The following is a 15097-nucleotide window of genomic DNA, read 5'->3' as shown; positions in this document are numbered from 1 at the left end:
GCCTGTCTCAACGTAGATTGTCAGCTGCCTTTCGTAGGCTGATCCGCAGGTTTGCCTTATTTGACTTGTGGCGCATTAAGCATCCTTCAGAAAAATATTTACCTTTTATTCTCCTCCCCATGGCACACACACCGGGATCGATTTCTTCTTTGGTAACATTCAAGCCCTTAGATTGGTGAGCAATGTGGAGATTGGCGCAATAACGTTGTCAGACCACGCGCCAATGACTCTCACCCTAGATCATACAACAACACGTACAAGGGTCTGCTATTGTAGACTTAATGAATCCCTCCTCAAGAGAGCACCCTACAGGGACGAACTGGTAGCAGAGCTGATAGAATATTTTAAGAATAATGAGAGGTCAGTATTCAATTTTTCCACTGTTTGGGAAGCCCATAAGGCCATCTTTAGAGGACAATGTAACCTCCCGTATTAAAAAGGATAGACTATGTCATGGGCGGAGGAGACGCGCTCACTACGCTCAGGTCCGAGGCTTCTGCTGCTGCTCGGTGGTTCGAGCGGTGGGCCGGACCCGGGGACTCGAGCAGCGCTCCTCGCCCACGAGTGAAAAGGGAGTTTGTTTGGGGAGATAGTTCGTGACGCCATCCACGGGTCGTGGTGATATTGGGCACCACCGCTGCTGGTGACGGGGATCCCGGGAGCGATGGCATGGAGCAGCTAGGATGTTGGTTCCCCCTCTGTGCGTAGGGGTTGGTGATCCTGGGGCCCGATGGCGATACGGGGAGGCTGGATGGCCGGGGTGCAGGGTTGCAGGGGCAGCACGGCACGGTGCCGGATGGCACTGTTGTACTCACTCAGGCACAGATTCACAGAGTCTCTGGTAAACCAAACGGCTGGATGGACGGGTCCCGCAGCTGGCTGCAGTGTCTTTGCTCTCCCCGGACAGGTTGATGGTTTCTGTCTTTCCCTGCACCTTTGTAGAATGTATTGACTCCGATGGTTTCCCAACGGTAGTCCGCTGCCCGGCGTATATGTACCGAAGGAGCCCGTTTTGCCCACAGGCGCTGGCCCTTGGATCTCTAGCCTATGGCGGTGGCTTTCTATCCTCACTGTGTGGACGGTTGCCTTCTGTTAGGTCTTGGGTGTTAGGGAACCCCTAGGGTTCCGGTCACTCTCGGATTTGACCGTTGTCGGTGGCTCCTAGCCTAGTCGGGGTCTGATGGCCCGGCCTTTGTGTGCTTGGTACAACTCTGCTCCCCGGTTCGGTACCAGCGGGCCACCGCCCGTCCTGAGTCCTACGGTTCCGCTGACTTGTACCACCTCCTGCAGATGGCCACCACCGTCTGTCGACCTTGTTGACAGTGCCTGGGCTCCGACCCAGACACTAGCAGTTTCTGTCCTCTCACTTTCAACTCCAAACTCAATCTGTCACTTTTCTCACCTTCAGGCCTGTGAACTCCTCGGTGGGAGGGGCCAACCGCCTGGCTCCGCCCCCCTGGTGTGGACATCAGACCCTGGAGGGAGGCAATAAGGATTTTGTTGACTGATGTAGACTATCCAGGGGAGGGGGTGTGTGTGATGTTGTGTTTGTGACTACCTGGCTAGTCCAGGGCGTCACATTCCCCCTTGGTGAAATGCAGACTGTCCGCGTGCTGCCCGTCCATCGCCGGTTTTATTTCTGAAAAATAGAAATTTAAAATGGAAAACATATAACATAAGCATATTTTTCATTCTTCCCTTCACTTCACAGGCTTTTCTCTTAAACGTTACAAACGGTAAAAACATTTTTATTAATAACGGTCCAAGTTCTTCCGCTCCCCCACCCAAGCAACCTACACCTTGATGCTGCCCCTACGAAATGGGCAGCACCCCTTTACCCCAGTCCTGGTCCAGGTCACCCGAGCAGGAACGGGTACGGTGTCTCGCACCCGGCTGTCATTTCAGGGGACCCCACATCCAGGGGGACCCCTGACCCCCGGAGGATGGTCACTGGTCCTGGTGGTGACCGGACCCCAGCCTGCTCTGCTGCGGGTCCTCCCTCCAATCTGCCTCTCCGGAGGCGGCAACGAAATACAGCCCACATATTATTTACAAGACCACAAGTTCGTGGTTGGCCTGCAAATTCTCGGCCGTGTTCATGAGTAGTTTCTCATGTGGGCTGTTAGTATGGCAGACAAGGGATAAACATACTGATGGTCCCAACGGGGAAAACTTTCTCCTTTTACGGACGGTACAATCAGGTAAGTCATTCGGATGGATTGGTGTTCATTCATTCGGCTATTTACACCATCAACATGCTGCGCCCCTAGATGGTAGTTTCCCTATACCTAAGCGAGGGACTACCTAGGTTGGGGCGTGTGGACCTTCAGGGACCAATGTCGCTAGTAGCGGGCGATGGGATAGGGGAGACAATCGGTTCCTCTTCCCGTATGACAGGTATGGCAGTTGGAGACCTACGGGGGCTTGGCATAGGTGCATTCCTGGGCACTGGTTCAAGCGGTTCACTGGTGTTTTTTTCCGTTTCCATTTCTTCCACGTGTTGTGGGAACATTATCACCGGAACAATTACCGCGCCATTCTGCATAGGCCAGTTTGCTGGAAAGTCACCCATCACTGTGTGGATCACCTCTCTTTCCTTTTCCCCATTCGGTATCGGAACCGGAACTTCGTTTGCCAACCTTAAGGGGGGTGGGCACCTCTTCAGGTGTACTCTGGAAACTGTAGCCACAGTCCTTCCCTGGTCGCGACTGATCAGATTGGAAGAATGAAAAGGCCTTTCAGTGGGCTGTATGACATACGGGGTCTTCTCCTACTGGTCATCAAGCTTATGAGTTCTCCTCTTCCGTTTCAGCACCACATCCCCGGGCTCAAAGGGGGCGGCTGGAGCCCGCTTGTTGAAGCGCTGCTCCTGTTTCTCTCGGTTCTGGCGCAGATTCTTCTCCACATATTACTGGACCCGCCGGTATTGCGCTTGCCGCCGGACATCCCGGTCGAAGGGAGGGCCTCTGGAACTTCCAAGTCCATTTCCAGGTCCACCGGCAGCCGGCCCGGTCGGGCTCTCAACAGATACACCGGTGTGCATTTGGTAGAACCACAGGGGATGTTATTGTACATGTCTACCAGGTCAGGCAGCTTCTCCGGCCACAGGTTTCGCTCTTCCAATGGTAGTATCTTGAGGAGATCCAGAACTAGGTGGTTCATGTTTTCACACATCCCATTAGTCTCGGCATGATATGGCGTGGTTCTGATCTTTTTACAGCCGTATAATTGACAAAACTCTTGAAACACCTCTGCTTCAAAGGCCGAACCCTGGTCCGTAAGCACCCTCTCTGGGTATCCGTGCGGTCGACAAAAGTAGGTCTGGAATGGTCTAGCCGCGGTGCGACCAGTCAGATCTTTGACTGGAACAACCACCATGAATCTCGAGTAGTGGTCCACGATGGTCAAGGCATAGGTATATCCATTCCGGCTGGGTGTAAGCTTGACGTGGTCCAAGGCGACCAGCTCCAGCGGTTGATGGGTGACGATCGGCTGTAGAGGAGCTCTTTGGCTGACTTCATCCTTCCTTCTGAGTGTACAGGGACCACACTCTCGGCACCAGGCCTCCACAGATTTTCGCATCCCACTCCAATAGAACCGCTCTCTCAGCAACATCTCCAGCTTCTTCCAGCCGAAGTGCCCGGCACCATCGTGATATGCCTGTAGGACTTTGGGCATGCTGGCCTGAGGAACCACCAGCTGGCGAACCTTCTCGTGAGTCTTCGGGTTGATAAGCTCCTGATACAGCTTCCCTTGGTGCAGGTACAGCCGGGCTCGTTCTTTCCACAGCCGCTGGGCTTCAGAGGGAGCTGCAGGATCCATTCTGGAGGAGCCCTGCTCAGTCATGGTCTTGACCAACTGGACGGCAGGCGCCTGGTCTTGGGCTTCTTGCCACCCCTGACTGGGTAGCGGGTCCAGGTTCACCAGTTGCCATTTGACATAACGTTTCTCGACCGGTGGCCGATGGAACACGGGCAACTCGATTTCTTCGAGATCATCGTCTTCCGAACCCCCCATCCGGCAGGTGGGGCATCCGGGATAACGCGTCTGCGTTGGTGTTCTTGCGGCCGGGACTATACTTGATAGTGAAGTCATAGTTAGACAGCCTAGCCACCCACCGTTGCTCCAGAGCGATTAGCTTGGCTGTGTCCAGATGGGTCAACGGATTATTGTCCGTGTAGGCAGTGAATCTTGCCGCTGCAAGGTAATGTCGGAACCTCTTGGTGATTGCCCACACCAGGGCTAGGAACTCAAGCTTGAAGGAGCTGTAATTTTCGGGGTTCCTTTCCGTGGGCTGGAGTTTTCAGCTGGCGTAGGCAATCACCTTTTCCTTCCCGTCCTGGACCTGGGACAAGACTGCCCCCAGGCCCACATTGCTGGCATCGGTGTAGAGGACGAATGGGAGGCTGTAGTCGGTGTACGCTAAGATTTCCTCTCCTGTCAAGTCTGTCTTCAGCTGGTGAAAGGACTCTTCATGATTTTCTTCCCACACAAACGGGAGTCCAGAGGCTCTGCCACCCTTGGTCTGTCCCACGAAGAGATCTTGCATAGGTGCAGCCATCTTCATGTACCCCTTGATGAAGCGGCGATAATAGCCCACCAGGCCCAGGAACTGTCTCACCTCTCTCACTGTGGTCGGCCTTGGCCAGTCCTGAATAGCAGTGATCTTCTTGGGATCTGGGGCGACACCTTCTGCGCTCACCACGTGTCCGAGGTACTGTACTCTGGGCTTCAGCAGGTGGCATTTGGAGGGTTTCAGTTTCATCCCATACCTAGCAAGGGACGCGAACACTTCAGCCAGGTGCTCCAGGGGAGCCTCGTACGTCTGAGAGTATACGATCACATCATCTAGATACAGCAAGACAGTTTCGAAATTGAGATGTCCCAGGCAGCACTCCATGAGCCGTTGGAAGGTTCCAGGGGCATTACACAGCCCAAATGGCATGCTGTTGAACTCGCTGAGTCCCATGGGCGTGACAAATGCAGTCTTCTCCCGGTCCTCTGGTGCGACCGCCACCTGCCAGTATCCGCTGGTAAGGTCAAGGGTAGAGAAGAAGTTAGCAGTTTTCAGCGCAGCTAGCAACTCCTCGATACGGGGGAGATGATAGGCATCTTTATGTGTTATCTGGTTGATCTTCCGGTAATCCACACACATTCGCATGGTGCCATCCTTCTTCTTCACCAGTACCAGTAGGGCTGCCCAGGGACTACAACTATCACGAATGACCCCTGCCTCCTTCATGTTCCTCAACATGTCCTTAGCGCATTGGTAGTGTGCTGGCGGGATGGGCCTATACCTTTCTTTGATGGGTGGATGTGTGCCTGTAGGGATATGGTGTTGAACCCCTTTAATCCTCCCGAAATCTAGTGGGTGCTTGCTAAAAACCTGCTCATACTCCTGTACTACCCTGTACACTCCCTTTTTGTGATGCGTGGGTGTAGCTTCAGTGCCTACATGCAGTTCCTGGCACCACTCCGCTAACTGTTCGGGGGGTATATGGTCACTGGCAGGGGGTGCAGAGGTAGGAGGGGCAGTCTCATGAATGGTGTGAGGGTCGAGGGAAAGCAGCTTGGCAAAGGTAGCGTAACGGGGAAGTCTAACTTCTTCCTCCCCACAATTCAGCACTCTCACAGGCACTCTCCCTTTCCTGACGTTAACCACCCCTCTGGCCGCCATCACAGTGGGCCAGTGCTCAGAAGGCATGGGCTCCACCAACGCTGGGTAATCGCACCCCTGGGGACCTACTGCTGCCCTGCACCAAATCATCATCTCGCTTCTTGGTGGCATCACCAAGGGGGCCACATCCATCACTCTTACTCCGCCAATCTCTCCACCCGTCAAATTCACTTTCTGCCGCTGCAGGAGGGCCCGGATCTCACGCTGTACTTCCCTCTGTCGGCCTCCTCCTGCAGTGGTGGCCAATTGCTGCAACAGACTCAGCACCTCACCCATACAATGCTCCATCATATTAGTCCCTAGAATTACTTTTGGGTTATGGTCACTGAGTTCATTCAGCACCACAATCATTCCTTGGTGTTTTAGCTCCGTATGTCCCACGGTCAGGACCACTTGTTTATATCCCACCTGGGTCAGAGGGAGTCCATTGGCCATGACAAGGGTCAGGCTATCGTCAGGGGGGGCAAGTTCACCATTACCCCAATACTGCTGGTACAATGTATATGGCATAGTGGTTACCTGTGATCCAGTGTCCAATAGGGCCATGAGCGGGATGCCGTCCACTGCCAGAGGAATGATGGGGTGAGCTCCCACATACCGGTCTCGCCAATCAGTGGGGCCATTGGGGTCTACTCCTGAGGATTGGCCCTTAGCCCCAGGGGTTGCTCGTTTAACGGGCATCGCCTTGAGTAGTGGCCAGGCTTGTTGCACATGTAACAAATAGGAGGCCCATACCGCGAGTCGTTGGTCCTTTTCCGCTGCATCCAGGGGACGTCCTCCGGGCTGTCGGCGAGCTGGATCTTCCCTGGGGGCTTGACTCTCGTTGGTAGCTGGAGTGCGGCGAGGATTTTGGCGAGGTCTTCATCCATGCGGCGGACCCGGGCAGCCAGTTCCTCCATCATCTAGTCATAGAAAAATCCCCAATTGTGAAAATATTAAATTTTTATTCAATTAGAAAAATACCACCAATATGTGCACATAGATATACAACTCAATTGTCTTACGCCAATTAAATGGCAACCCCTGATCTTGAATATCAAGACCAGGGTTTACAAATGACCAAAAAAGACAAATTGATACAATTTAAAATACATAACCATGGTGTTGGTTCACAGCAGGACACATAGCAATAACCAAACTTAACTTGGTATCTCCTAATGAGACTATGTTGGCACAGCGTGCTTATCTGTAGTCCCAATCAAGGATTTTCATCCAGGAGTATCCACATGACGTTTGGAAAGTTAGTCCTTAAGCAGGTATAGTGAACCGCCAACTATATAATAATCAAGACGTCTCCACCTCGACGCGTTTCCCCACGCTAGGACACGTGGTTCATCAGGAGGCTGGAAAAATAGGTACGATCTTATCAGCTTTATGACAAACATACATAGACCACCAAACATAGATTTAACAACACATGTACAAGGCAAAAGATGACAGCAGCAATAGATAGATAACTCACTTGTCAGATAGTATAGCTTCAGGTATGCAGGTCCATGGCGCCAGACAGCAGATCAGCAGCATAGCAGTAAACACTGTCTTGATAACATGCTCCCGTCCTCCAGGCGTCATGGAGCTGCATACAATACACCACCTTAAATAGCCCTCCCCTGATTTAGACAGCTGTGGGGAATCCCTGACTTCCCCCATACAGCGTCACTGCAGCAGCAGCTGCGCAGGCGCCAGCCCATATCACCACTGCGCATGTCCGGGCAGTATGACACGGAGGAAGAAAGCCTCCTCTCCTCGCATCAAGCAGGGCCCTCCTCCCCATGAGCTCATGCGGTCACATGATCGGAGGTAAGTGCCCGCCCAGCAAGGAAGCTCTCACACTGCCCGGTAACGCCCATCTCATGACTCATATAGTCACATGATCGGAGATATCGGACGTCACCGCAATAAGAGATTCAATCTGCCATTACTTTAGGAATAATATAGAGGCAATTGTACAGCAGTCATAATCGCCCCAAATTAGGTGCACAGCAACCACAATAGATTCAGTGAAACCATAGCATCTAAGATGACATAAGGGCCCTGAAAAGGCAGCATAAAACAGGGCAATTTGATCATATGGCAAAGGTCATTACACAATACATATATCTGACCATTATACTATATCATTCACATATAGTCGGTCCCGGTCCATACTCACAGAGTACACACCATAGGCATATAGTTAATAGGTCTAATATTGGCAGAAAGCCATATACCATAATATTTCAAATACACCACATCAATTCATTGACTCAGATTATCAGAAACTACACGACACTTGAGATAGGATACTTCAAATAGTTCCATAAATATGGATAGTCCCCAAAAGGGGATACAGGCTCCCAGAAACATGGCACCTACTGTCTAAACTACAGGGACCTATCAAATTGTTCACATTATGTGGGGAGGAAACAATTAAAGGAGAGCTGCTCATTGAGCCCCCCCGGAGTAAGTGATCCTAATCTGAAAATCCAAGCCGATTCCCTTTGTAACAGCACTCTGTCGAAATCACCACCCCTCGGACTGTGTTTGACGAGCTCCAATGCTGAGAAACACACAAGTTTTGTGTCACCTTGGTGCACACCATTCATGTGTCGAGCAATCGGTGTATCGCGTTTATTTCGTATATCCGACAGGTGCTCTCCCACACGTCTCCGAAGCTCACGCACGGTTTTCCCCACGTAGTCAAAAGGACACGTGCAGGTGGCCCTATACACAACACCCGTTGTCTTGCAGTTAAAGAAATCCCGTAAATAGAAAACCTTCCCATTAGCTGAGCTTTTCACCATCTTGCAGCGTTCCATCAATTCGCAGAAACTGCAGTTACCGCATCGATACATACCTACCACCTGTCTATCTAACCAGGTGCCTTCTGGGCGTGGCCCCTGATACATACTGTGTACAAGTTTATCCCCTATAGACCGACCTCTCCTATAAGTAATACATGGGGCCTTGGGGATAAAATTGGCCAGACCAGGGTCCGCCCTTAGCACCCCCCAATGTTTTTTGATTACTCCAAAGACACGTTCGGCCTGAAGATCGTAAGTACCGATAATGCGTAAGATGTTCTCATCCTCTTTTCTATTTCGTGGTCTCATCAAAGAATGTCTATTAGTGTTTTTAGCAAAGGCATAGGATTGCTGCAACACCTGTCTAGGGTATCCTCTATCCAGAAACCTCCCAAACATGTCCGACGCCTGCACCCTAAAATCAGATTCCCTAGAGCAGTTCCTGCGGATACACAGAAACTGCCCTTTGGGAATCCCTCTCCTAAGGGGAAGGGGATGATGACTCTCCCATTTTAGCAGGGAATTAGTTGCCGTCGGTTTCCTATAGGTAGCAGTCTGTATCTTACCATTTTCATCCTTCGATATAGTCAGATCAAGGAAGGTAATACAGTTCTGATCACAGGTATAAGTAAACCTTAACCCCAAAGCATTCTTATTAAGAGACCCAACAAAAAGCTCAAAATCATAAATCGATCCAGTCCAGAGGATGAGGATATCATCAATGTACCGGACCCATAGTCCGATACATTGATGAAATTCCCCATCCTCCCCCCCAAAAACCACCGTTTCCTCCCACCAGCCCAGGAATAAATTTGCATAGCTGGGGGCACAAGGGCTCCCCATCGCAGTACCCCTGAGCTGGTGGAAGTACTTGGTGTTAAACAAAAAATAATTATGGCGGAGAGTGAAAGACAACAGCTCTATAATAAGAGCGTTGTGCCTCATACACTCAATGGATCTTGTCTTCAAAAAGAAATTGACTGCCTGGATCCCTAAATCATGGGGAATAGAACTGTACAACGCCTCGACATCATTGGAGGCCAGAATAGTATCTGGCCCCACACTGATGTCCTCCAAGATCTGAAGTAAGTGCGGGGTATCTCGTACATATGAGGGTAAAGATGTAACAAAGGGCCTAAGTACCCTATCAATATATATACTGACATTCTGAGACAATGAATCAATGCCTGCTACAATTGGTCTGCCTTTTAGAGGGTCTAGGCCCTTATGCACCTTTGGTAGGGCGTAAAAAACAGGTATAACAGGAAATTGAGGAGTCAAAAATTCCAGTTCATTGGATGATATCAAATTATTTTGCTTAGCACACTCCAAAATAGACACAAGAATATCAGTAAATATTTTGGTTGGATCAGAGGGAATCTGTTCATAGGTGTTCCGATCCCCGAGAAGGGTCTGGCACATACTTAGATACCTAGAATGGTTCAGAATAACAAGGTTCCCCCCCTTATCGGATTTTTTGATAACCAAATTAGTATTTTTTGATAAAGAATCCAAGGCCTTCAATTCTTCTTTAGTCAGATTATGATTATAATCATAATGGCCTTGAAATCCTTGCGGAATCTTTACAAGATCGTCTTGCACCAATTTCAAAAAGATATCTACACTAGTACAACTCTGTATTGGGGGGGATCTTTTACTCGGTCCTTTTAAAGTAGTAAAAGGTCCCTCCCCTCTCTTTTTTGAGCCATCCTTCAACAAATCCGTCAAGGTTTGGAAACATTCATAATCCTCCTCTGCAATGCCAAGAGCCTTACGTTGTTCCTGGCTATTGTGTTCAAAGAACAATTTCCATCTCAATCTTCTTCCAAACAGTTCAAGATCTCTGATCCAACCAAAACAATCAAAATAATTCGAGGGTATAAAATTAAGTCCCTTAGACAGAACCGCATCGTCAGAGTTAGTAAGTGAATAGTCAGATAAATTCAAAATCCTCCCCTGGCCTGATGTGCTCTCGTATGTGGATACGCTCCCCCTGTTTGTCTCTGCTCCAAAAAAGACCCAGAGGGACCAGAAGATGAAAAAAGCGGTGATCCCTGATACCCAAAGTGTCCCCCTCTCCTCGTTCGCTGTTTTTTTGGGGGGATCCATGTATGTGGTCCACGCCCAGTAGCCTCTGTAGGAATACTACCAGTTGTTCTAGGTCTTTCTAAGTCGGAGGTGTCTATATCTGATGAAGATACCGCAGATTGTTGTCTATTAGTATATTGGGGTAGATAAGCCTTATCTTCCTTAAATTCTGCAAGATCTCGTACAAACTGTGAGTGCTTTCTTTCTTTTAGATTACTCTGAAAGCGCTCAACGGACGTCTGTAACAGATTTTCGCGTCTAGCAAAGTCGGGGTCACTTTTGAGACGCAAAATATTATCTATTCCCGTATTCAAAACCCCTGTAGACTCTGCAAAGATTTTTTTCTCCTCCTCTAGTAACAAATTCATCAACCTCAAGGAGGAAGCAATAGACTCCTTCCGCCAGAGACCAAGGAATTGTTCAGACGATGTTCTTGGAGATGGAACAATATTAATTCTCAAGCCCCTTGGCACTATTTGATGCTTGATATAATTTTCGAGTCCCTTTATTTCCCACCAGGACCGAATATTATTTTTATAATTGGCCAACAATTCCTTAAAAGATTCTTTTAGGTTAATTCCACTACTCCCTATATAAGGTTCATTAGTGGAAAACACCTGATTTGCCTCCTCCACCCAACCTGAGGTATTAATAGGCCCTGTAAGAAAACCCGCCATGCCAGGGAATTACGTATCAAGTTTAAATATTACCTCTAGGGTCCAGGGGATATTACTCTGATTTAGTCATAGAAAAATCCCCAATTGTGAAAATATTAAATTTTTATTCAATTAGAAAAATACCACCAATATGTGCACATAGATATACAACTCAATTGTCTTACGCCAATTAAATGGCAACCCCTGATCTTGAATATCAAGACTAGGGTTTACAAATGACCAAAAAAGACAAATTGATACAATTTAAAATACATAACCATGGTGTTGGTTCACAGCAGGACACATAGCAATAACCAAACTTAACTTGGTATCTCCTAATGAGACTATGTTGGCACAGCGTGCTTATCTGTAGTCCCAATCAAGGATTTTCATCCAGGAGTATCCACATGACGTTTGGAAAGTTAGTCCTTAAGCAGGTATAGTGAACCGCCAACTATATAATAATCAAGACGTCTCCACCTCGACGCGTTTCCCCACGCTAGGACACGTGGTTAATCAGGAGGCTGGAAAAATAGGTACGATCTTATCAGCTTTATGACAAACATACATAGACCACCAAACATAGATTTAACAACACATGTACAAGGTAAAAGATGACAGCAGCAATAGATAGATAACTCACTTGTCAGATAGTATAGTTTCAGGTATGCAGGTCTATGGCGCCAGACAGCAGATCAGCAGCATAGCAGTAAACACTGTCTTGATAACATGCTCCCATCCTCCAGGTGTCATGGAGCTGCATACAATACACCACCTTAAATAGCCCTCCCCTGATTTAGACAGATGTGGGGAATCCCTGACTTCCCCCATACAGCGTCACTGCAGCAGCAGCTGCGCAGGCGCCAGCCCATATCACCACTGCGCATGTCCGGGCAGTATGACACGGAGGAAGAAAGCCTCCTCTCCTCGCATCGAGCAGGGCCCTCCTCCCCATGAGCTCACGCGGTCACATGATCGGAGGTAAGTGCCCGCCCAGCAAGGAAGCTCTCACACTGCCCGGTAACGCCCATCTCATGACTCATATAGTCACATGATCGGAGATATCGGACGTCACCGCAATAAGAGAGTCAATCTGCCATTACTTTAGGAATAATATAGAGGCAATTGTACAGCAGTCATAATCGCCCCAAATTAGGTGCACAGCAACCACAATAGATTCAGTGAAACCATAGCATCTAAGATGACATAAGGGCCCTGAAAAGGCAGCATAAAACAGGGCAATTTGATCATATGGCAAAGGTCATTACACAATACATATATCTGACCATTATACTATATCATTCACATATAGTCGGTCCCGGTCCATACTCACAGAGTACACACCATAGGCATATAGTTAATAGGTCTAATATTGGCAGAAAGCCATATACCATAATATTTCAAATACACCACATCAATTCATTGACTCAGATTATCAGAAACTACACGACACTTGAGATAGGATACTTCAAATAGTTCCATAAATATGGATAGTCCCCAAAAGGGGATACAGGCTCCCAGAAACATGGCACCTACTGTCTAAACTACAGGGACCTATCAAATTTTTCACATTATGTGGGGAGGAAACAATTAAAGGAGAGCTGCTCATTGAGCCCCCCCGGAGTAAGTGATCCTAATCTGAAAATCCAAGCCGATTCCCTTTGTAACAGCACTCTGTCGAAATCACCACCCCTCGGACTGTGTTTGACGAGCTCCAATGCTGAGAAACACACAAGTTTTGTGTCACCTTGGTGCACACCATTCATGTGTCGAGCAATCGGTGTATCGCGTTTATTTCGTATATCCGAAAGGTGCTCTCCCACACGTCTCCGAAGCTCACGCACGGTTTTCCCCACGTAGTCAAAAGGACACGTGCAGGTGGCCCTATACACAACACCCGTTGTCTTGCAGTTAAAGATATCCCGTAAATAGAAAACCTTCCCATTAGCTGAGCTTTTCACCATCTTGCAGCGTTCCATCGATTCGCAGAAACTGCAGTTACCGCATCGATACATACCTACCACCTGTCTATCTAACCAGGTGCCTTCTGGGCGTGGCCCCTGATACATACTGTGTACAAGTTTATCCCCTATAGACCGACCTCTCCTATAAGTAATACATGGGGCCTTGGGGATAAACTTGGCCAGACCAGGGTCCGCCCTTAGCACCCCCCAATGTTTTTTGATTACTCCAAAGACACGTTCGGCCTGAAGATCGTAAGTACCGATAATGCGTAAGATGTTCTCATCCTCTTTTCTATTTCGTGGTCTCATCAAAGAATGTCTATTAGTGTTTTTAGCAAAGGCATAGGATTGCTGCAACACATGTCTAGGGTATCCTCTATCCAGAAACCTCCCAAACATGTCCGACGCCTGCACCCTAAAATCAGATTCCCTAGAGCAGTTCCTGCGGATACGCAGAAACTGCCCTTTGGGAATCCCTCTCCTAAGGGGAAGGGGATGATGACTCTCCCTCCATCATCCCAACAGGCGCTGCAGGGGCCGGTAGAGCCAGGGGAGGAGGTGCCACCAAGATGGGAGCAGTTTCAGCCGGCCATGGGGCCGCCTCAGGAGCGTCTGGCGTTGGGGCCTGCAGGGCCTTGATGGCCCGCTCTTTCAATACTGCAAAGTCCAGATCGGGGTGTTCCAGGGCCCACAGCCGTAGCTGCTTGCGGTCTTCCGTGGACCCCAGCCCTTGCATGAATTGTTCTACTAGCATCTTATTGCTGTCCACATCGTTAAGTGTCCACCCACTTCAGCGCACGGTGGGCTGTTTGCAGGCGCAAGGCATAGTCTCTTATATTATCCTCAGGCCGCTGTCGGCACTGGTAAAACTGCATCCGTAATTCTGCTTCTGTGCGGGTCTCAAAAGCGGTTTGGAGTTTCTCAAAAATGGTAGTCACTGAGGCCCGGTCCGCATCGGTCCAGGTCTCCGTCTCCTGCTCAGCCGCGCCGGTTAGCTGCCCCAGCACTACCGCCGCCCGTTGCCTGCCAGTCAGGGCATACAAGTCAAGGACCGGGCTAATCTTTTTACGGAACGCCTGCAAAGCATCAGGCTTCCCATTGTATTGCGGTAGCCAGGCAGCACCAGGTACATAGGGCAGGGAGATCGGCATTACCTGGGCGACCGCTGGACTCGTGGCCTCCCCCGCTCTTGCGGCCGGAGCAAGGGCTGCCCCATTTCCGTCGGTCGCAGACATCTTTTTCCCGTCCCCCCTTGGTTCTTTCCAGCACTTCCCTCTTCTGGGGGTGGGGCTTCACTTTCGCGCCTTCCCTTCTCGGGGAAGACGCTCGAGCGGGAAATCTTCGCGCCAAAGATGGCGGAACTTCAAATTTTTCGTCCGGACGCCGCCGGCGGGGACTGCAAAGCGCACTTCTACCGGTAGGTAGATTGGTTCTAATCCTGTTTGTAGACGCCAAGTTGTCGCGGGCAGAGGGGACGCGCTCACTACGCTCAGGTCCGGGGCTTCTGCTGCTGCTCGGTGGCTCGAGCGGTGGGCCGGACCCGGGGAGTCGAGCAGCGCTCCTCGCCCACGAGTGAAAAGGGGTGGTTTGTTTGGGGAGATAGTTCAAGACGCCACCCACGGGTCGTGGTGATATTGGGCACCACCGCTGCTGGTGATGGGGATCCCGGGAGCGATGGCAGGGAGCAGCTAGGATGTTGGTTCCCCCTCCTTGGGTAGGGGTTGGTGATCCCGGGGCCCGATGGCGATATGGGGAGGCTGGATGGCTGGGGTGCAGGGTTGCAGGGGCAGCGCGGCGCGGTGCCGGATGGCACTGTATTCTCACTGTGTGGACGGTTGCCTTCTGTCGGGTCTTGGGTGTTAGGGAACCCCTGGGGTTCCGGTCACTCTCGGATTTGACCATTGTCGGCGGCTCCTAGCCTAGTCGGGG

At 50.0% G+C, this 15097-nt stretch overlaps 1 protein-coding gene across 1 annotated transcript in view; it reads left to right on the top strand.

Moving 5' to 3' along the window:
* The window catches only part of LOC142289799 (NIPA-like protein 3), a 74703-nt gene that overhangs the window by 1797 nt on the left and 57809 nt on the right, over window positions 1-15097 (top strand). The window lies entirely within an intron of this gene.

This window comes from Anomaloglossus baeobatrachus, chromosome 2, assembly GCF_048569485.1.
Source record: "Anomaloglossus baeobatrachus isolate aAnoBae1 chromosome 2, aAnoBae1.hap1, whole genome shotgun sequence".
Taxonomy (NCBI): Eukaryota; Metazoa; Chordata; class Amphibia; order Anura; family Aromobatidae; genus Anomaloglossus; species Anomaloglossus baeobatrachus.
The sequence above is the reverse complement of the archived record's forward strand: the minus strand, read 5'-3'. Positions and strand labels throughout refer to the sequence as shown.